General features: G+C 36.5%; 1 protein-coding gene across 35 annotated transcripts in view; it reads right to left on the reverse strand.

The window, feature by feature from the left end:
* Positions 1-22,374, reverse strand: part of PTPRD (protein tyrosine phosphatase receptor type D) — a 1,391,241-nt gene that overhangs the window by 1,206,420 nt on the left and 162,447 nt on the right. The window contains exon 1 of one of the 35 annotated variants that reach the window (XM_075446990.1): positions 9,321-9,363. The exons of the other annotated variants lie outside the window; for them this stretch is intronic. The gene's annotated coding sequence lies outside the window, so the exon portion shown is untranslated. Of the gene's footprint in view, positions 1-9,320; positions 9,364-22,374 lie in introns of those variants that run through there. 35 annotated transcript variants of the gene reach the window in all.

Raw genomic sequence — 22,374 nt, forward strand, 5'->3', positions numbered from 1 at the left:
TTTGAAAATGGCCTGTCCTGTTTTACCACTTAATTACTGTTTTACCATTTAATCACTACAAGAAGTTACAATCAAAATACAAAGCAAGAGAGAGCAGAAAAAATGGTACTTTTTCTATAGAGTTTTTGCTCCTCTTTTTGTTATGTTACATACTTAAAGTTGCATTTTAATGGAAAATGCAAGCACCTTAATCTCCTGCAAGAGTTCTAACTGCTTGGTCTATTCCATATAGATTATATCTGAAAACCAGCCACTTCTGCTCTATTTCGAGAAGATGACAGATCATTAATATAGAAGGTTCAATAGATACAGTACTATAATTTAAGAGTGTTGGTTTTTGAGGAGATGTTCTCACTGTATTGATATTTAACAGTTATTGCTGTCCTGCAATGCTCTGCTCTAGATAAAGCTGGGCTGCTGCCAAGATCATGAAGGTTGGCAGAGACAAAATAATTTTAGGAATGGCAGAACAAAGAGGTCAGAGCACCAGGGAATCTCCTTCCATAATTTTCACAGAGCTGAAGAATTTATTATGTTAAAAAATTTTTGAGTTTGCACCTCAACATCCAGGAGAAAGCATGAACAGCATACACTCTTACACACATACACCTTCAAGTCTGTGAAAATTTGTCTTCCTACTCCGCTCCAGGGGTATCTGAGTAAGCCCAGATTACATGCTTTGCACCTCCTTGCACTTTACTGACTCTCCACTGACCACATGGTAACTCAGAGTCCTAAAATAAATACCTGGAAAAGCCTGCTTACCTTGTAACAAAATAAAACATTATTTATAAGAATAACTGTCTAAAGGTAACTTTTCACTGAGAAAATCTTTCCATTTTGCTTGCACAAGGGAATACCGATTTTTGGACATTATTGGCCAAAATTCCTGATGACAATCTTCTTTTTAGGTAGTCATCTCACTTCCTGTGCATCTTAGAAATACTCTTCCTAAATGATTTCTTTCTATTAAGTGGTTGCATGGAGATTCAGCTTCTCTCAGCATTGCGTCAAAACAGCTATATGAAAACACAGAGAAGGAATAGCTTACAGCTGAAGTTTCCCTCCTCTTCCTATTAAAAACATTGTTTTAAATAAAAGCCTTCCCTCTGCAAATAAATAACCAAGCAAATAAATAAACTAACCCTTGTAAATTAGAAGAGGTGTGCAGCATCAAAAAAACACCACCCGTAAATCTGATGTCCAGAAGAGCAAGAACAGAATAAGCTGATATTACGCTTCTGAGTGGTCTCTGAAGCCCCACCAGTTTTCAGCTCAGTATTTTCCACCTACATGTGTTTCTGTGTCTATTTATACACTCCCGGTAGATCCATCTTCTAAGAGAGTATCCTGTTTTCCTTGAAAGCCATGGAAATGTTTTGTATCCACTGCACCCTGAGATAAGGAGTGCGACACTTGGCCTCCCTGTTGTGTGAAGTAGCTAGATCTGGTTTCAAGAAAGATCCACCTTTAGTTTCATATGATGCTCTTAGATCTTGCACTCAAGTCAATGTATGCTTTCACACACAATCCCTGTCTACCCTTCCAGTGTCAATAACGACTTTGCAGAGTTCTATCATATCTTTAGTAAATCAACTCTTTTTCAAAATTTCGTTACACTGAAGTGGTTCCATGAATTTGAGCATCTTTCTAGCCCTTTTCTGAACCTGCTTCTGTTCTACTGTAACTTCTTGAGAACCACATGTCTATGCAGTTTTTAAGGCGCAAATCAAATGTAGGTTTATACAGAAAGATATGTTTCAGGGTTTGGGGTTTGGGTGTTCTGGGTTTTTTTTTTGTTTAGGTTCATGGCTTTTTTTTCCTTTCTATTCTTTTCAACTTTATATTCTATTAAGCTAATAAACCATTCTTCATCTGCATGCAGAGAAAGACAGATCGTAAACATGTAGAGAAGAGCTTCATTGATCCTCTGCTTACATGGCAGATACACTATTCCTCTCTGGTATGGTAAAACACTGAAGAAAAAAGCAAAATTTCCCATGTAACTTTTTTCTTGTTTATTGGATCATGTCCTATTGAATAAGCATGGCACCACCTCTGGTTTAGTAGTACTATTCACTAATTCTGAATTCTAATCTGCTGTACTATTGACACAGACACATATACTGGAAGACGGTCTGAAACTATTTAAAAACCTATATTAAATGTTATACATGTGGAATTCCAGAATGATGACAGCACCACTTGAAGTAATGTATATTACTGTATGTTTCACAAGAAAGGTGACGAATTCACTCCAAAGACACCCATGTAAGTCTTTGCCATCCAAAGTTAGATAAAAACAGGTAGAAACTGAATGTATATTTTTATAAAATTGCCATGCAGTTCCTGAGCGTGTTACATATCAACAAAGGGTAATATTACAAAAATAACTGCACAAATGAACCAGAGTGAATGAAATGAATCAGAGTTGGAATTAAGCTCCTGGAAGAGTTCTAACTGCTTGGTCTATTCTATATAGATTATATCTGAAAACAAGCTTAGAAGCTAGCAAAAAGCGTAAGTCTCCAAAAGTCATTGAGAATTTCACAAAACATAGAGTTACGAAAATCACTTCTAGTCACTTATACTCAGCCTTCCTCTGCAGATGTTCTATAGGACAAATGGTCATTGCTATGCAGAAAAGAAATCAAGTTAAAACATCTAGCTTCTTGCCAAATACTGTGAATGAATCTATGCAGCAACACCAGCTGATCTTGGCAGGCTCATCCAGCTCAGGGAAAAAACAGAGCGAAAGGTAACATTAGGGGAGTGGGTCCAGTTAAAAGGAAGAATTACAGTCTTCACGATCCCAGTGATTTTTTTTCATTTACTATTAGCCTGTCCTCCAGCTTCTAGCTTTATTTATTTACTAAACTGTAATGCTAAAAGTTCTTCATTTTTTTCTGTTTATTTACTTTATTTCTACAAAAGATTCTCCTTCTTGAAGGCAGTGCTTCATCTCATCTCAGCAACTGAATAAAATTCCTAAGAAATACAAATCTGCTAAGGAGTAATCTAGAGTGACCAAAGTATGACTGCAGCATATCTCCATTTTCTGATTTACTGCGCACTGAATAATGTTAAAATTGGATAAACACAACAGCTACAAGTTTTCCTAAATAAATATAGCACAAATAATCAATGCTTAAAGCAGAAATAGCATTTCTCAAAATGTATTAACATAAATGAATATATATAAGAACATATTGAAGTACATATGCTCTTACAGAGAAAGTGCTGAAGACTATATTTAAGAAACCTGAAAGATTTAGTCATGATAACTAGGCAATTAAAGAATATAGTCAAGATAAGAAACTCTGCTTAACTGTTATAAAAAAAGAATATGTACAGATTATCCTTGATCTGTGTAATTGGTATTTGGCTGCTCTGAGTCTAGATTATTTTGAAGGTCTGAACTGAATTTATTTAAAAGGAAGAAAAGGTTTGTGTGCAGTTCATTTTCAGCAAATCTGTTTTTAGGATTTATCCTTCTTAGAGATGACTCTGCTTTCAGGATACCTTAGCTCTAATTTGAGGAGAGAAGAAAAAAAAAAGGAAAGAAAAAAATGCATGAAGGGAGTTAAAAGCATAAAAATTTTGTTACTTTTGTGTCTCCTGCTCTTGTCACATGCAGATAAGTTACTTCACAAGACAATTCTGCATTCTAGAATAAGATATGAAAAAGAAAATGCATTTCTGATGTAAGCTAGTGTGTTATTTGCAGTGGAAGTGATCTGAAGATACTGTAAAGTCAATCAGAATAAGTGTAGTGGTTAAAATTTAACTGAATTGTAAAAAACAAAACTATACACTGATTGTCTGCCATTATGTTGTCATTCGGCCCCTAGTAATACTCTTAAAACTGTTACATTAAATAGCAGAGCAAGTATGCGATTCCTGTCACATACAGAAAAACCCAGGACTTCAGGCTTCAACTGCGGATTCCATCATAACAGTGCGAAGGAAGATTTCTTCATAGATTGCATCTTGCAGACAAAGGTCAATTACTTGTTGGCCTATGTACAATCTCTAAATCAGGTATACTTGCACTTTTTTTCTATTTTTTTTTTCAGTGAAAGGCACTGAGATGAAAAATTGTGACTAAAAATCAATCATGTGAATGCTACCTGGTTTGATTCTGACACACAATGGGAAAGAATGGGATAGTGTAGTGTCACTCACTACAGAGGGGATCACATCACAGAAGTCTTATACCTCCTGCAAAATTAGAAGGCTGTTTGACTGCCAAGCTTTATTGCAGGTGCATTGCTTAGCACAAGGATTACTTTCATGACTCAGCAATGCATAAAGATAACATTTTTTGTGAAAAACTATCAACTTGCCTTGACCACAACTGCACAATGGAAATTTATCCACACCCTGAACTTTAGTAGTAGATACTACATAGTACAAGCACAGAAGCAGTAGATCTCCATATCGTAAAACATACAGTATGCCTTACAGGGATTCTGTCAGTTTCTATTCTTTTTCCTATTTGCAATTAAACAATAACTGTATCACGTAGCATTTATTAGTATCTTGACACTAAAATTCTGAATGTTGAGAAAGCTGATTACTAATCTACCAGAAGTATAGCCATAAAACAGTATATCATTTGAAGTATAAATTAAAAAAAAAAATATTTCAAAGAGTTAGCAAAACAGAAACTCAAAAGAAAAAAATATAAACATTGCTAATCTTTCTAATGTCTTGAATAATCTGCTCAAAGTCGGACTAAAAATATTATGTTTATTGTATTACTAATGTTTAGAGTAAGCATTATTCAAACAGCTTTACTGATTTCATTTTATGATATTACAAATATCACTCACACTAAAGTTTGCAAGAACATTTTTTCAATAACTTCCACTTATTCCTTGAGGTCCCACTGTAGCAGACAGTTATGATCTCCCACAGAGTTACATGGTCTGTGTTTCTGAAAAAATGCTGGTGGGTTTTTTTTTTTGTCACCTGTGCATAAATGTCTCATTCTTTGTTTTCCCACAGGGTGATGTTAGCTAAACTTGAAACTGGGTCAGCTTAAAATAATTCTGTGTGGTGATGTAGGGGTGGAGATTGATTGTTTATTTTCAGAAAAGAACTATGTTTCTTTTAGATAATGAACTGCTGGCATTTGTGTGCAGCTCAACTGTTCAAAGGACTTAATCATGTAGTCTTCGCTGACTCTGATGCTGGCAAATATTTTTAGGCAGAATAACAGGTAGAAAAGGAAATGAAAATGGGTGCATCTATCTTCAGTCTTTGCTTGTGGCAATGACCTAAAATGCCGATGTTATACAAGAACTGATTATTCCAGTTTTCCCCAACAACCACTGCTAAACTGTTAACCAGCACCTTGCCTACAAGTAAGAAGTTGCACATAGTAATTGTAAAGACATCAAATTAATTCTGGTATTTCTGACACCAAGTTTAGGGATACCACCAATGTCATACTATTGGCAGTTGGAACACTGTCCAAACAAGAATCAAAACTGAAAATATTATTGCAATTAATATATATATATGTATATATATATCACCACATAATAAGAGGATGTCAGCCATCTATGCCTGATCCCAACATTGCATTATATATATATACATCATACTAACCTCAGATAAACGCAAACAACTTTAGATTCTTATTGACTGTCTGAATATTTATAATCAACAAACACTATGTCATAAATTTAGTATTTCTTTGACTAAAATATTAACTAAGGGGAACTGCTTTATAAAGCATTAATGCTCAATATAAACTGTATTCTAGTTGCTCTTTTATGTATTTTAGTAACTGTCTACAATCAAATCATGCAAAGATTATATTGTAATATTTAGATCACTACTGACTTTTCATTCAGCACTAGAATTAAAAGCCCTTGAAATGTGAAAGTGAAGATCCACTGAAAGTGCAAAAATGTAATTTCATAGCTACTAAGGGTTTGGAAAATTTAAAACAAACCCCCATGCTCAGAAACTTTGAATACTTCTCCTAACTTAATTCAATCCCTAAATTTTTGATGCTTTCCTTATTTCAGTCTCAGTAATGTTTGAAATTAAGAACATTCAAAGAAGTGTAAAAGTATCTATATCCTTTTGCTGAGTCTCAGCTGTGTTCAGCCATGAAGTTACACCATCAAAATTATAATAAGCTCAGATAAAATGGTATCTGCTCAAAACTATATCCCATGACAACTGTTTACATGAAATAATTAAATGAATATCTGTTGAGTAAAGGCGGGGGGGGAAGATAACACACTATGGATTAATAGAAAAATACACAAACACACTTGCATGCACTTTGAACAAATCTTATTTCCAACTATAGTTAATATGTAGTAACTCTGAATATGGAAACACAAAGATGTGTACATTTTGGGATTAAGTGGCAGTAATAGAATCAAAATTAAGGAGAAGACAAAACTGAAGGACTGGAATTTGTTTTTTCCTGCAAAGCCTTGACACCCAAGGATGAACCTTAAAATAAACAGCTGTTTATCAATGCAAAGCGAGATTAAGAGAACCAAGTAAGTAAAAATCACGGAAATCATTCAAAGCAAACAGCTCTCTTCATTGGTGAGGGGAAAAAAGATGAAGAGTTGAAAAACTACAATTATTATTCTTCTGCATTTACAAATTATTTAAAAATAGTAAACCCACTGAGTGAATTGGAAGTGGGCAATTATCGAGAAGACAAAATTAGCATCAATGTAGCTACTTTTTCCACTGACTGCTAATTCTATGAAAGCAAATTGGTTGCACTAAATATATGTATATTTTCCTTATCTTCAATAGCACAGCACAACGGAAAACTGTAACCAGAATAATTTAATCTATACATTGTGGATGTTACATTAAAAGTTCTCCAAAAAGGATGCTGAGATTGCAATGTCAAGCACTTTGAAAATAATGCTGGATAAGAAATGGCTCTCTGCTGTCATCAAGCTTTAATGATGAATCATCAATTATTTTGGCGAAAACCAAAAAACCCTGAAGACTATCCTAAAATAAAGAACTAGAAAAATTCATCAAGAGTATAGAGACTGAAATGAAAGTCTCAGTCTCTCTTAAACTGTAGAATATCTCATCTACTGATCTTGAAATAATTTGATTATAGGGACTTCACCCCTCTGCTTGGTTTGGGTAACAAACTTAAGCCTGACTACGACACCTTGAGTTTTCATTTACTAGGATACTACATGAGGTGTCCTTGCACGCTCGCACACAGCTCGTTACTCTTCAACACTCAGTCTTCTTCTCTTTCTGCTTTATAAATGACAGGAAGGGACCAACAGAATAGTAATGACAGTCTGCTCCTGAATATCTAGGTTGAAATACAGTTGTTCTGGACAGGCTTTTCATAAATTAGTTGCTCAACAGCAGTAAGATAGTTTTATTAAGAATTTCTGTTTTTTATTCAGCAAGAAATATTAGAACACTCTAAAAACATTACTTGATTTATTCTTTTTCCCCTAAGCTAATAATGTTAAGTAACTGACTTAATTTTTGTTGTGAACTTGAAAATACAACGGTGATTCAAACACGTGACTTGGATGACTCTGTCCAGGTTGTCTAAACCTCATGAAGCCTTAGCATAGTTGTAAGTAGCAGAAAGTATCACACACACTGTCTTATCAATAAAGGGCAGAACTTCTCAGTGAAACCAAATTAGTAGATAAAAGCTGACCTCATTAAAACAAAACATAACAAAATAAAATCAAACAACCAAAGTGGGAAAAACGAACACAGAAATAAAAATACTGTAGATCAGTTGAAATAACAAAAAAAGTAGAAAAGATGTGAATAAGATAGAACTACAGAAATAATCACTTTAATCACAGTTACAAAAAAATCTTTTAAACGTAAAAAACGCAGTTCTCGCCATGAAAGATTACGAACTCATAATTTACAGAAAAAAGGTCTCAAAGGTTTCATCCCTCTGAAATGTTTTGCACATTATCAGAAAAATAAATAAAGATAGGTTTTCTGCAGTAGGTATAACCAGACTACTTCTAGTATTTTCCTTCTTTATAAAGTTTTTCTAACCGGGACTCTCAGGACACAAAAGAAGAGTCATTCATTGTATAAAATACATAGTATCTGCAATTTTAGAAGATGTTAGTAAGAGGAAAAGCTCTTGAAGAACTTAACAGAATTCTGAAGCTCAACAGAAGTAGTAAAAGGTGGTAGAGTGGTAAAATACGTTCAAATAACTCTCACAGAAAGCATCCTTAAGGCTAATCACATTTTATCTGGCTAAGACATTTGTGAGTCGTCTGTTAAGTGCAAGAGTAATAGCCTGCTTTTCAAGTTTCTAGCAGCAGTAAGAGTCTAAATACAAATAATATAGGCAAACCTCACAAAATGCTAAAACTAAATAAACTGCACTATATATTAGTGCTTGTAACACAGCAATGTCCCTCATGCTATACTATCCACTGTTTTAGCAGAAAACCTTTCATTCCATCATCTACCGAAGTAAATGGACAAATGATATATGGTATCTGTGATACCCAGCTTTGACTCTTAGAGATATATGCAGTTCATAAGATGAGCCCAGAAGGAATAGCATACCTGAAAATTTCTCCACAGAAATTTGGGGAATACAAATAAAGAATTTGAACTAAATTTAGCAAACATGTTATGTTCTTGCTGAAAGAAACGACAAGAAGTTAAATTGTGATTGACTCCTTCAGGAATGCAGAACCTGGTTGGAGAGCAATAAGCAAAAATAACCCTTCCACAGCTCAATTTCACATTTCTTCTCTTTTATGCAAAAACAAAATTCAAAACAAACAAAAAAATGGGCACTGACTTGGTCTTGGCACGTACACTTAAATCGTGGCAGTCCCTAATGCTCTGGGTCCAGGAAATATAGACTCTTCTAGTGATTACCAGGGAAAGGATTGAAGTGGCTCTTCCAGTGTTGCATGTACATTCATCTTTAGAACAAGGACAAAAGTCCTCTGATGAAGGTACATAATATACATATCATCACAATCATTATTCCATGACTGCACAGTGTGACTGTCTCATAGCTCTGCTTTTGATTAGCCACAATTGGTTAAATTTTGCTGTCTAGGATAGGAAAAGAAAATTAATGCCTTCATTTTACACAATAGAAAAACATGTGTTCTTAGAGTAAGTGGGACACCTGTGATTGCACAAAATCAGTCAAAAGAAAAAGCAGCAGAAAGCAGACCAAAGCATCTCTTTGTGCTCTTCTGATAGCTGAAATCTCATAGTTCTTTGTATTACAGCTTGCATGGTAATATTATTCTCCCTTTTACAGATCGTGAATTCAGGGATGCACTTACCTGACTGCATAAGAAAAGATCGGAATCGTTTTTCTCCTATATGTCTCCAATTATCCGCTTGCATTTCAAGACTTCTGCAGTAAAGTGTCTGGCTTTTACTGCCTCTCTTTCTCCAGCGGAATAATAGAGAAGGAAACTCAGAGATCTGAATCCTGTTAAGTGCCCTAACCTTTATGCGAATTCTTTCAGAACTGGGCTGTTAAGCATCATTTTCAGTAGCAAAAATATGCAGTGTTATCCAAATGAATTTGCTCTGTTGTGCTACTTCTCACTTCGTTGTAGTGCAACCAGATGACAAGGTTTCAAATGTGTTAACTTGTGTCATAAAGAGTGTTGAAGAGATTTTCAGTTCCAAATGAGCTAACAAAACAACTCTTTTACCAATACTTTGCAAAAAATACGGACCTTAACAATAGGAAAATTCCCAGTATACTAATATTTGTTTGAACAAGGGCTCACTGCTCAAATCTATACAGGTAGACTAGCCTGGGAACATTTTCTGTAAGTATCCAAAGTCAAGCTAGTGGAACTTCTCACAGATTTCTCAGTGGGAAAAGATTGGTGAAAATTCTAGCACTCACTAATCTATGCTCACATCAGGTTGTAAAAACCTCTGTTTGCAAGCCACATTCCCACTTTTCGTCTTCTATAAAATAAACAAGCATATCCCAGGGTTACCTCATAAAGTGATGAGTGAAATACAACAGGGAGTGTAGGCAACAGTTTAAGTTGTTGGAAATATTATCATAAACAGAAGCCATAAATCCTTGTAATGCCTGTGAATGCAAGATCTCAGCATCAATAAACAAACACAGAATCAGTATCAAAATATGCTCAGAGAAGGTAACACATAAAAACTAAACCAGTTACACTGAAAGGTGAAACAATGACAAATAAATTACTAACTCGATTTTCTTTGCTTCAGCCAAAACAGCTTTGACTCTTGTCGAGGGAAATAATACAGTACTTACTGTTCATAACAATATATTTAGCAGGCTGGTTATTTTATCCTCCATATTTCAGTTAACAGTTCAAAGTTATTCGCAAAAGAAAAAAAATTGTTGTCAAAGTTGCAAATACACATTACGATTTAGTACAGAAGCCCTGTCTGAAACCAGTAAATGAGGGCTTTAATCTCAAATACGCTTTTCATACTATTATTCAAGTCACGAGAGTGCTTGAATGCATGACTATAAAAAAGATAGTCCACAGCTTACTATTAATGCTATCCCCATTCATTAGATAAATGAGGGTCCTAATTTTTCACTATTCGATTTTGAACGACAGTTTGGATAAAGAGCAATAAAGTATATATATATTTTTAGTAAATTGTTAGAAAAGACCCATAACAAAAAAATCACCACCAGTGGACAGGATTGCATTATTTTTCTGAATTTATTGAAACTTGACCTCTTATCTGTTTATTTCCCAACAAGCATGCATCTTTTGTTACCTCCATCTCAGAACCATGCCAGAATATTTTCTGGCACCCAGTCTTGCAACATCTGTCACAACTATAGCTGCCTGTCATGTTTCTGAGGTCGTATAAGGAGGCAGGTAGGTAGCAAGAGGCTGTGAAGCGACTGGGCAAGAAGTGTCCAGGTCTGTGCCAGGTTGCTCTCTTGTCCAGATGTATTGCTCTGTTTGTATCCACCAAACAGACCACTGCAGAAATTACTGGAGAAGCTAGCATTACAAATGTCTCCCCTGCTCATTCCATCACACCTTAGGAACCTGTAGTAAATTAATACTGGGGTAATCTAACTTTCTGTTGTATTTGAATTTGGCATAGCTTAAAAGTTATTGGGGGCCAGGGAGATGGGATAACAATGTGAATGTGTAAGATTTCTTTCTTCAGAAAATTGGGTGAAAGAGTCTCAAGGAGTGGTGAGAAACTCTTTAAAGCTAGCAAAGTAACAGCTCTCCCAGGTCAAATACATCTCACTCTATAAGGTCACATACGGGTATTAAACTACTTAAATAGTAGTGTTATAATAATTAAGTGCTGAACACGTGAGACAACTGCCCCTTGAACACCATCAATTTCACACCTTAAAGAGAAGACATACATAAAGAACAAAACAAGCCAGTTTGTTATTGAAACACATAATGTCTACAAATCTTCCTGTCATCCTCACAGTTATCTGATACAAATTATATAAAATTACACTATACTTTGTATCAGCATTATTACACTTTATGGGTTTGCTTTTAATTACTTGGATAAATTAGTCTTCCCTTTTTAATGGTACTGGCCACAAAAAGACAAGTATATTCACTTAAAACAAAAATAATTATCTGAGATATCTTTCTAAGATAGAAACAGGTTGTGGTGCGTTACATTTCCATTAAAGACAGAATGGGAACAATGTGATGTATTTTAAGTTCTAAATGTACATAGCTCAGTTGAAGTTGTGAGTTGCAGTTGAGGCAAACACAGTTCCTGAGGTTGTATTTCAAAACAGAATTATAAGGAGAATGAAATGAATCTTAATACGTACATTTTGTTTTCTGTTATTTTGGCAGTAAGTATAGGAGACAGTGCAGCACAGCTGGGACAACTTCTTTCCTTCTGATACAACATACAAAAATTGAACAAGGAAAGTCACTTAGATCAGACACAGTCTATTGTTTGATCTTAAAGTCCTTGGAAAACAGCTATCATATACTTTAAATTGACTGTGTACTGTTCATACATTTTCACATAAACATAAAATAACCTACTTTTTCATAAATACATAATAAAATTCCTCGCTTTCAAGCAAATAAATAAAAATCAAAAGAGGGTTTAAAAATTGTTCTCCCAGTGCTGAAGTCCAGTGAAACCAGATGGTTTCTGTACATTCAGACAGGATGACCCTTTGCCTAGCTTTTAGCAGAAAATTTCTAATGTATGATATAGGGAGTGAATTTTTCAGTGATTTTATGAAGCAGTACAAGCCAATTACAGAATAAGTAAGAATCAGGCCAACTTCTATTTATAGGCAGTTTTCTTTGGAAGTGTGTTGTTTACCCTTTCAGCATCTCCTTCACACCATTAAAATTTCAGCCAAACAGCTACAAATCTGTGATTTTTTTTCTTCAGGTTTTTATATTTTTTTCTTGTGACATTTTCAAGAATTAATTGCAGATGACAGCTTTTTCATGTCTTGGCTTAATAAAACTATTAACAATCTCAAGAAAGAACATTTCAACTTACAGGTACTACAATTTTAGCAAGAACAGAAGAAAACAAACTTGTTCTTATCACTAGTTATTGAAACATAATTTTGTCTATGTTTATATGTTTAGAAAACAGAAAGTAGTTATACATTTGATACCTAGAGAGCAATAAAGGCTAACAATTACATTCCAAACATGAATTTTCCTAACTCGGCATAATAATCTCTGTGAAATTTATCTTCGATATGTTGGCTAAACAGCAAATTACATTTTGCAAAATTATTCACAAATCAGACTTCTATTTCTGTTCCATGGAAATAAATTGTTTTATTTCACCATCTTAGTTAAAAAAAAAAAAAGAAAAATAACAAAACACCATGAAAAAAACACTGAAAAAAACCGACCCCAAAACATTCATAGAACTTTAGACAAATATCATGACAAATTTGATGTGTAAACTACAAAAAAAAGAGAAAAAAAAGAACAACATTACGAAAAAAAGAGAGAAGCTACTCTAGAAAGCCTGTGACCCTGTTTAGGGATCACATTCAGAAAGTCTTCTCTAGAATTTACATCTGTTGTGGAAACAATTTCAGCCGTAAACGATCTTCCCAGAACTACAGATCAATGCAGAATGCAACCTACAAATTTTCAAGGGAGTCCTATAAAGGAGATCTAAATCCAGACTTCTTCAAGGGAGCACGACACCTTATGCCAAAGCTTTCTCCTCAAGTTGCTCATTCTCAGAGGTAAAGTTCTACAGTTCATTTATCAAAAATGCTGATGGAAATATTCACATGCTACAAAGGAGGTCCTGTGTTCTGCCAGTTATTGATTAGACAGACAGAAGGCCAGAGTTATAACTTCTACATATAAAGGATAACTAAAACCTATATTAAATTGCCCAAAGGCATTCAGGATATGCATTAACACAAATGCTATGTCTACATTTGAAATTTTCCCTTTAAGGTCAAAATAAAGCCATTTATGTAACCATAAAAAGTGAAATATTATAACTATTCTATACAAACTCTCCAACAGAAATCTTTCCTTGTCATTCTTACTGCCTTGGTTGTTACAGGTCTTTAGACTCTGAGGTAGGGAAAACATTTTTTTGGATTAAAAAGGCAAAAAAGAGAAAATTAATTTTCTCAAGACCAAACACAGCAACTGCTGGAAATGATTGTAAACTTTACCAATTTGGAAACAGAGGAGGGGAGAGGAGAGGAGAGGAGAGGAGAGGAGAGGAGAGGAGAGGAGAGGAGAGGAGAGGAGAGGAGAGGGGAGGGGAGGGGAGGGGAGGGGAGGGGAGGGGAGGGGAGGGGAGGGGAGGGAAGGGCAAGGCAAGGCAAGGCAAGGCAAGGCAAGGCAAGGCAAGGCAAGGAAAGGAATGCAGGAAAGGAAAAACATTGGCAAATCAGGCAAAGTAACAATTACTTGCTGGGGTGCATTAAGAGGAGTGTGGCCAGCAGGTCAAGGGAGGTTCTCCTTCCCGTCTACTCTGCACTAGTGAGGTCCCATCTGGAGTACTGTGTCCAGTTCTGGCTCCCCAGTTCAAGAAGGATGAAGAGCTACTGGAGAGAGTCCAGCAGAGGGCTACGAGGATGGTGAGGGGACTGCAGCACCTCTCCTACAAGGAAAGGATGAGGGAGCTGGGCTTGTTTAGCTTGGAGAAGGCTGAGAGGGGACCTTGTAAATGCTTATAAATATCTGAAGGGTGGGTGTCAGGAGGATGGGGCCAAACTCTTTGCAGTGGTGCCCAGTGACAGGACAAGGGGCAGCAGGCACAAACTGAAGCACAGGAAGTTCCATCTGAACATGAGGAAGAACTTCTTCCCTCTGAGGGTGACGGAGCATTGGAACAGGCTGCCCAGGGAGGTTGTGAAGTCTCCTTCTCTGGAGATATTCAAGACCCACCTGGACAAGGTCCTGTGCAGCCTGCTCTAGGTGTCCCTGCTTCGGCAGGGCGGTTGGACTAGATGACCCACAGAGGTCCCTTGCAACCCCTAACATTCTGTGATCCTGTCATTCTGTGATATATGTAATATTAGAACTAACATGAAGCTCATACACTCGTGGAAGACATTCACAGCATAGTTTCTATGGCTTCAGCTACACAATTTCACCATTACTTTAAACACCGAAAACATTTTAAAAGTTGATAAAATAGGTTTATTCCTATGTTTTAGAGCATCTTACTAAATAAGGAGGAGCTTTTACATGTCATTGATAAAAAGATATGTACTGTAAAAAGTGCTTAAATCAACAGGACATGTGATACCAGTAACCACTATGTAAGGTCTTGAAGAATATTTCCTTCTCATTTCCAGGGTTTTGTGAAGATTTTTACACCATTTTTTCTATATTAAATTGAAAAATTATCTTAAGATGCTTCAACTCTTCAAAACCTTGCATGCCAATGATCAGACCTCCAGAAGTAGTTCAGTGTCCAAAATTTACCCAAATTTTTCTGTGCAATCTCCCTGCTCCTCAAGAGAACAAAACATTAATTTCTTCAAGATTTTATAGAAGACAGATTTCTAGAGACATGTTTGGGGTGCTTTACTAATTAAATTTTGTCTCTGGACATTTCAGGTGTGGCAAAGATGGGTGAGAAGAAATATTTTGCAGAGGCCTTGGAAAAAACTCTCAGACTATATTTTGGTTTCATGCAATTTATTTTGCACAAGCCTGAGAGATTCTCTCAGTATATTACTTCAGGCATTCTAGTATTTGCCTTGGCATGCAGAGTTTACTGCTGTAGATCAGATTATAGTTTTTAAAGGATCAAATGCTGTCAGATGGCATAGATGCACATTTCATTAAAAGCAGTTGTTTGGGAACTCCTGACAGAGGAACAGTGATTTGAAATTTAAAAGATGCACACTGCTCCAACTACTATGCTCTACTGGTGCAGAATGCAGCAAAAATATAACATCAGAAAACAGTTTTTCAGGTTTTTACTACTGTGATTCATCTGGAAAATCAATGGATAAACTTCTCATTGCTCGATCCTTCCACCCTGCACAGCAGCCCTGTCACTGCAGGCAGTGAACTACTATAATCTGTTGCCACAAGAATTTGTGTGTGCAAATAGTATCAGCAGATATAAAAATATGCGAAATTCATGGATAGGAGGTCTGTAAAGAGATGTTAAATAGAATAGGCAGAGATATCCCTCTAACAACTCTAATGAAAACTTGTGGGTGTTGTCACAGTGCAAGGTGTACGGACTGTAGATATTGATCAGGTGTTACCTGAGAAGCATCTTCTTTAGCCATGGTCAGACATAGAGCTTGGTCTGATACAGAGGTGGGTCAGACATAGCAGAACTTTTACCATTCTAACCAAAATCTGTCCCAAAATGTCAAACCAAATATTTCATTGTGATGATATCTCTTCACCACTAAAAGACTCAGAGCAGATGGCAAGTGACATCAGAATCCATTTTTGTACAAGGAAAGAATAAGTATGGCAGGGAGGGCCTGAGGGAGGGAAGAATATGTATGAGAGCACTTGCAAAAGTGGAAGTATACCTACTTCTTTTCTCTTCCGAGCTGGGGCTGACTGATCCAGCTGATTAGCTCCGTCAAGTACATCACCACATTGCATATGTTTGTGACTGTGTCTTCTCCTTTTCAGTTTTCTTGGCTTCCCTAACTTCTATTGTAATTAAGGTATCTAACAAACTGTATTTGACTGGTTACGCATCAGGCATTAGTAAGTTTTCCTTTTGGACTAAATGAGTCCTGTGGATGTCTTTGCTTACAGTTTCAGCTAGGTAAAGTTACTTCCACTATACTAAAGTTCAGCACTGCCCTTTGAGATTATAAATGGCATTGTTGCAGCTTATGGCTAGAGTTCAACGCAGATGAAAGGACAAGAAGATCAGCTCCCAGAGAGATATGGGCTCCTCTGAACTGGCTTATGTAGAAAGGGAGAGCAAAAGGTCTGCAAGATAACTGTTTTTTGCCTTTTCCCCCTTTCCCTCACCAATTCACATGAGGAGGAGAAACAGGGATGAAGGACTAAGCTAAAAACACTGGCTGTAAATTGCAAGCCTTTATAACTGTCACTGGAGCAAGTTCAAAACCCTGTTGTAAATGAATGCTGATGCTCTCTAGTATTTTCACAAGTGAAATTGCTGCCTCCCTTGGAAAATTAACTTTAGGCTACAAAGCAACATGTATAACAAACACCCACATATGTCCAGATCCTACTGTGGGATATGAGCTCTAGGCACTGATATTTAACAGAGTGATATTCTCAGTGTTGCATATCATTTCCATATGCTATTTTTGTCTGCTGACCTTCCTTTCTTTTTATTATTATTTTTTTCTCCTGTGCTTCCTAACTGAATTAGGACAAAAAGGCAAATAGAGGTTTTTGTTTTGTTTTCTTGCACTTTGTTTTGATGGTTGTTTTTATGTCTTGGAAACCATTGCAATAAAATAATTTGCAACACTTTTCACATTTAAGGCTAATGCAACTACTTTACCATGAGGGTGGTGAAACACTAGCACAGGTTGCCCAGACAGGCGGTGGAGGCCTCATCCCTGGAAACACTCAAGGTCAGGTTGGACGGGCCTCTGAGCAGCCTGGTCTAGTTGAAGATGTCCCTGGTCACTGCAGGGGTGTTGGGCTAGGTGACCTCTAAAGGTCCCTTCTAACCCTAAGCATTCTATGATTTTATGATCCTATGATTCTGTGATAACATAAAGTGCACAAAATAATTTTACATATGCCATAAGAATAGCATTTGAATAAAACACATTTCCTGAAAAATCCAGTTTTATTATAAATTATACTGATTAGTTGTTGCCAAATTCAGATATCAGAGAATAAAAGGGAACAGAGATTGATTTTTATTTGATGAAATTTTCTAAAATGGGAAGAAGCTTTCTTCCTGTTCCTCGTTTTTATGCTCAGACATAACTGGTGAATATTTAAAAAGTCAAAAAAATCATCAAAATATTTAATTTTTTGAGGCTCTAACAAAACAATGCTGATTCATTCTACAGAGGTGTCATCAACACAGTTGATTCCATTGGTTCAAATCAACGTCAGCATTTTTGTCAAAGTTCATGAATTACACCATTTGTGATGTTTTACGGGAATTAAATACCATGGCTCAACTGCAGCTAAAAAGTAGGACATAGAGAAAAAAATAGCTTTAAAGAAGGAGTAAAGATATGAAGCTTCTTAAAAAGTGTTTCACTTAACTGTATTTCTCTTTCCTTACAATAGTTGAAGGGTAAATCTGATGTAATCCCAACTGTATTTTAGACTTTACAAATCGACAAAATTTAGTTTCAGCTACTCACAAGCCATACATATGCAACAAGCTTGGCTTTTTATATTTTCATTGTGCTGTCCTTTCATGACATTGTGCATTAAAATAACTGCAGCTGTCACAGGAAAACCAAGCTCCTTTAAATCTTAAAAAACACGTTCAGCAATAGATGAAACCACAGTGACAATTTCAGGAAAATTCAGATAGAAAAATTATGAAGTTTTTTTCTCTTAACATGCTTAATGGACTAAATCTTTTAATCAAGCAAAATAGTACTTCAATGGCTTGGCCTGTATTTTCATAAGGTGACCACTTTATTATGTAGTCAGAATAAAAACGGGAAGATTTATTAGATGCTTACATTCTCTTTCAAATACAGATTTATTCTCTACACTTTATTTCCAAGCATTTCACCAAGTGTAGCACCAAATGAATCAAATTATGGTATTCTCACATCTTCATTGAAGAGATTTTCCTACCTCTAATAGATTTTCCCACAAGAAACACATTGCACATACTGAGTTTAAATTTTTCATTTGCAGTGTTGAATCATGTTACTGGTAATTATAATTTAAGTAATTGCAAAACTCTCCTCACTACTCTCCTCATTGTTTAATCACCGCACCTTGAAATACTTGAAAAATGACATTGCCTTTTATTCAGAAATCTTCAAGTTAAATCACATTAATTTTAAATCTTGCCAGAAAGCAGTTTTTCCCTTTCCTCCTCTACTTTGTCTTTATATTCATTTCCTCTTCTCTTTTGACATCATTCTAAGTTGCTTCAGGTGAAAAAGATATAAAAACCCCATCCTCTGACAAAATTTGCCCTCCTGTAGGGCCTTCTTTGCCTCTAACTTACTCCTACAGTAAGAAAGCGTTCTCTATGCAGGTTTTGGTACTTCTCTTTTCATTTTGTCTTCTTCCAAACTTAGTCTAATAATATGATTTCAAAAGCCTAGTGGTGTAATCTGTCTTGAACCATTCACACAGGTTTCTATACACAGATCTGCCTAAGACAATTTGTAACTTTGTAGCTTCTGAGGTATTTTGAAATATATTTTGTTAGTCATTAGGTCGACACTTGAAAAAAAAAATCCAGAAATATACAGAAAGTATCTTTACTCATTCTTACATCACTTTTTATTCTGTAAATCGTTTCATATCACTATTACATGATTGTTGTGGGTTTGCGTGGCAAGGTTTTGGTAGTGGGAGGGCTATTGGGGTGGCTTCTGTGAAAAGGTGTGAGAAGCTTCCCCCATGTTTGATATGCCAGCCGGCTGAAAGATGGACCCATCGCTAGAGAAAGCTGAGCCCATCAGTGACGGTGGTAGTGCCTCTGGGATAACATATTTCAGAATGGGAAAACACCTGTTGGGATGCAGCAGTCTAGAGAGTTGAGTGAGACTATGTGAGAGGAACAACTCTGCAGTTACCAAGGTCATTGAAGAAGTGGGGGGGGGGGGGGGGGAGGTGCTCAAGGCGCTAGAGTAGAGATTCCCCTGCTGCTTGTGATGAAGACCATGGTGAGGCAGGCTGTTTCCCTGCAGCCCGTGGAGGCCCACAGTGGAGCAGGTATCCACCTGCAGCCCATGAAAGACCCCATGCTGGAGTAGGTGGATGTATGATGGAAGCTGTGACCCTGTGGGAAGCCCATGCCAGAGCAGGCTCCTGGCAGGTTCTGTGGACCATGGAGAGAGGAGCCCACATTGGAGCAGGTTTGCTGGCAGGGCTTGTGAACCCGTGGGGGACCCACACTGGAGCAACCTGTTCCTGAAGGACTGCACCTTCTGGGAAGGGCTCAAGATGGAGCAGCTTGTGGAGAACTGTCTCCCATGAGAGAGACCTCACTCTGGGGTACGGCAAGAGTTGTGAGAAGTCGTCCCCCTGAGAACCAAAGCACGGCAGAGACAACGTGAGAGGAACGGACCACAACTCCCATTCCGTGCCCCCTGTGCTGCTCAGGGAGAGGAGGTAGAAAAAAGGGAGTAAAGTTAAGCCTGGGAAGAAGGGAGGGGTGGGGTGGAAGGCATTTTTTAAGATTTGGTGTTATTTCTCATTATCCTACTCTGATTTGATTGGTGATAATTGGTTTTTTTTTCCTCAAGTTCTATCTGTTTTGCCTATGACAGTAATTGGTGAAAGATCTCTCCCTGTCCTTATCTTGACTCATAAGCTTTTCATATTTTTAGCTCCCCTATCTAGTTGAGGAGAGGGGGAGTGACAGAGCAGCTTTTGTGAGAGGCTGGCATTCATCCAAGGCCAAACTATGACAATGATACAAATCATTCCTTTTGTTTAGTACTTCACGTCAACTTGCCTTAGTCTTTCATAAAATGACAGGTACAAACATAGAAACAGATAAACAGAGAAATTAAGAAAAAATAAAATCTGTGGAGATAACTGTAATTTTTGACTTGGCAGAGTCAAAACCCAAACCCAAACCTAAATCTGCAGTTGTGAAGTACTGAAAAACAAGTAACAACTGTTCTACAAAATCTACACTGTTAATTCAGAACATCCATTCTCACAAACAGTTCATTTATTTCAGTATTCTCCATACTGGAACTGCTAATAAGCAAGTCCAAAAGGCAACAGAAAGATATTATCAAAGTAGGTGATGTACTCCTTTAACAAAAAATTCCAGAGGAGTTTCTTATGTGGTAAAGAAACAGATTCAGAGAACAGGAAACTCATAAATAACAACTAGCCAAATACTTGAAGATTTTTGACTGTACAGATGTGCAGGTTGAGTAACAGAGTCACTTTCGTAAGTCACAAGGGAGAATTGTAGGGATTAATGGACCAATTTCCCATCTGTAGCAAACTGTAAATGAAAGTCATTTGTCTGATAAAAAGCCAAACACTAGCCTTCCCCTTCCCCCAAATCACACTAAATCAAATTAACAGCACCTTTGGTTAAAGTTTCCTTTCGAGTAATTAATAAAACGCACAAAATAACTTGCATACTGAACTGATGTGCAGGCAAGCAACCAACAGTCGGCTATGTAAAACAATCAAAGTCAAACTTTATGGTTATTTTTTCCTTTGACTGAACTACAGTTAGTTTTGTTATATCTGGTTTTAATCTGGATAATAGGACCATGACTATATTATTGTACTTTTTTCTATCCTTTCTTCACCCTCAACCCAAATCCAACAACAAAGAAATTTTAATGCCTCACTGAAAACAAAAAAATGCCAAGTAGTAAAATAAGATTTTAATAATGAACTAACATTAGTAAGATTCTTCCGAAGATACACTTTCTAGAATGCTGTCAAATCTCTCCTCTTCCTCATGTTGCGGTTAGGAATAGACTTCATACTTTTCCAAGTGCTACTTAGGATTTCGAGCATTTCTTATCCTCATGGTTAAGCACACCGTATTTTCTTAAATCTTTCCCATTGCATCTCCTGTCCTCATGGTATGCTTAAAATCAAGCAAGAAAACAGAAATTTCCTCTTCTAAGAAAAGATATTGAAACCAAAACTGTACATTGTCTGGTTCTTTCTGTAATATTTACCCAGATAATAGTCACCTTAGCTCTTGTATTCTTCCATTCTTTGTATCAATTTCACTGTAAACGTGCAAGCATTAGCAAGAAGCAACATTTTAAAAATTATGAAACTTGAGCTCACAAACATGACAAGAGATAAACAGAAAATATGTGTATGTAACAAGCAAACAGAGATGAATTCTTGAGAGGAGCTTGTTAAAAGTATCACAAAACGAAATCCCAGCCTAAAAATAGGATGATGGTGAACAAAACTCTCAATACAACACAATTCTTTGAGTCTTGCAAGCCAATAACGCTTATGACCCTTTGCCATCTATCACATTCCTTGCAATTCAGTAACTACTATGTCAAGCTTTGTTTTCACTTTAAGTATTTTATCATTTAAGAGAATGTGATTGAATGCACATGAAGATTTAAATCTGATTTTGCCTTATGAAATGTACTGTCAAATATTTTGAAGTTCACAGGAGTGGATGGTGAAAGACCTGTTACTGAGTACAGAAGTTTATTTGCCACACACATTTTGGTGACCCCTAATGACAGAACAGAAAGTATGCTCACTGAATTTCTTTGCATCATTGTCGAGAAATGATGAAACAACATGAGCTACATTTGTAAACTCTGTTAAATTGCATGCAGGTTTGAAATATCCCTCAGCCTAGGATAAACCCATTTTTGTAAAAAAACACTAAACTCTGTGGGGTCTTAAGGCTGTACAGACTCCATTGTTCAGTAGAAAATCAGAGTAAATTAGGAATGAATCTGCAGAGAATTTCTCCTTTGTGAATGATGTAAGAATTGTAATGAAAACTTGATACATGGCAGGAAAATAAATAGATGGGCATATATATAGTCTGATGTGTTAGTTTCAGAAGTTCCCCAGGGAACTGAAATGGGCAACATTTAAACAGAGGAAAAAGGAACCCACAGATACAGAAAAACTGGATGAAAAGCTGCAAAGTGAGTAAGCCTACACAGCAACTGCTTTTCATGATATTTCAGTTCCCAATAATAAGGATACTCATGGATGACTGCATGGCCCACCAGTGAAGATGACTAGACTGCCACTGCAGAAGCTC

Source organism: Opisthocomus hoazin, chromosome Z (genome assembly GCF_030867145.1).
Source record: "Opisthocomus hoazin isolate bOpiHoa1 chromosome Z, bOpiHoa1.hap1, whole genome shotgun sequence".
Classification (NCBI taxonomy): Eukaryota; Metazoa; Chordata; class Aves; order Opisthocomiformes; family Opisthocomidae; genus Opisthocomus; species Opisthocomus hoazin.